Genomic DNA, 1,686 nt, shown 5'->3' with positions numbered 1-1,686 from the left:
GTGTGTGTGCGGCTGCTCTAGCCGGGTCCATCCACAAATATGTACTGAGTTCCTGTTGTATGCCAGGCATTGGTCTAGCCTCTGGGGAGACAGCAGTGAAGCTAAAGCCCTGCCCTCCATGGGAGGGGTTCTTGCTTGGGTTCTTTCCCAAAGTGGGTCTGATGGCCTTAGGGCAATAATAACCACGATCATTTTGGACTGGCTATTGAACCGGATACAATAAACTTGAAAGCCACAGAGAGGCCGTGTGCAGAGAGAAAGCTGGTCTGCAAGTAGAGATGAATGAAGCAGAGGGGCCGTAGAGGAAATAGCCCTACACAGAAAGAGATGGAAAGATCAGCTGCTTTGCATCTCCCGGCCTGGGTTCTCCTTAGCCCGGCCACACCCCCTACAGGATGCGCCAGGCTGCTTTCAATTGAGTCCCATCTTTGCCAAACAAGTTGGAGTGGGTTTCTATGACTTGACGCCAAATGTCCTGAGATGACTTGGTTCTGGAGAGACAAGCGTGAGATAGCAGAGCCAAAATAAATCTGCATAGGTACGGCAAACTGAAAATGGGACTCAGCCGTGTCCTTGGAAATGGATGGATCAATTGACCCACCAGCAGCAAAGGTCAGTACACAAAGAGCCCTTCTGAGGACTAATGGGCTCATTTGTTACCTTAAAGGTCCCGACATGGACCATTTAGCTCCCAGGACGAGCCGTGCTGAGTATTCAAGTGCAGTTATGAAAGGACAGTGCCTATTCTGTCTGCGAGCACAGAGGGCAAGACATGGGCTTTCTAGCAGGGAGGATGGTGTTTTAATCCCAGCACGGCTGCTTTCGAAAAGTGTGACACTGAGCAGATAATTTGACACCTCTGAGCTGCGATCTGTTCACCAGAAAAATAGAGGTTACTTATTTTAAGGTGGATACCTGAGAAAACACTGATAAAGCTGTACCTGGCACAGAGAAAGCAAGGGCTACCTGGTGGCTGTGACTAGACCACGATCCCCTGATGGACAACCTGAGGACTCAAGCTCATCTCCGAGCCTGGGCCTCGCACTCGTTTCTGAAAAATATGCTCTGGGAAAATTCACCAGGCACCATGAGTAGTTTGTGAGGAATCTTTGCAGAAAGCCAGTTCCAGGAAAATGGCAAATGGCAACAGGGACACATAATTCAGGGCAGCCGAGCAGCCTCGAGGTCAGCCTGGAACAGTGCATACGATGGCAACTGTGGACAGTTTGCTTTGTTTGATTTTCAGGCTAATGCTGTGTTATCAGTGTATTCAGAAGTGAGTGGCTGGGATTAAGAAAGTGAACTTAGGAACCATAGCTGTCAGGATTTTAGAGACCCTTTTTCCCGGTGAATCTCCTGCATTTAAAACTGGTGGAAGTCAAAAAGGTCCCTGATTAAATCTATTTGAGAATCTCCAAGTTAAGCAAAGTCTATTCATGCGACAGATTTTTATTGAGCACCTACTATACACCCCATGTTAGTGAGACGCCTCGAACAAATGGACCAAGTTCCTGCTGACCCAGAGGCAGAGAAAAGGGTATGGGACTATACATCTCGTAGGAGAAGTTATGGACAGAAGAGCATAAAAATTTTACTGATTTTAAAAGGTAATGCTAAGTTTATTGAAAATATCCATTCAATCAATAAAATGGCAAAGAGGGATTGGGACCAAAAAATCTAACTGCT

This window comes from Pteropus vampyrus, unplaced genomic scaffold (genome assembly GCF_000151845.1).
Source record: "Pteropus vampyrus isolate Shadow unplaced genomic scaffold, Pvam_2.0 Scaffold86, whole genome shotgun sequence".
NCBI classification, from domain to species: Eukaryota; Metazoa; Chordata; class Mammalia; order Chiroptera; family Pteropodidae; genus Pteropus; species Pteropus vampyrus.
Note: the sequence above shows the minus strand (reverse complement) of the source record.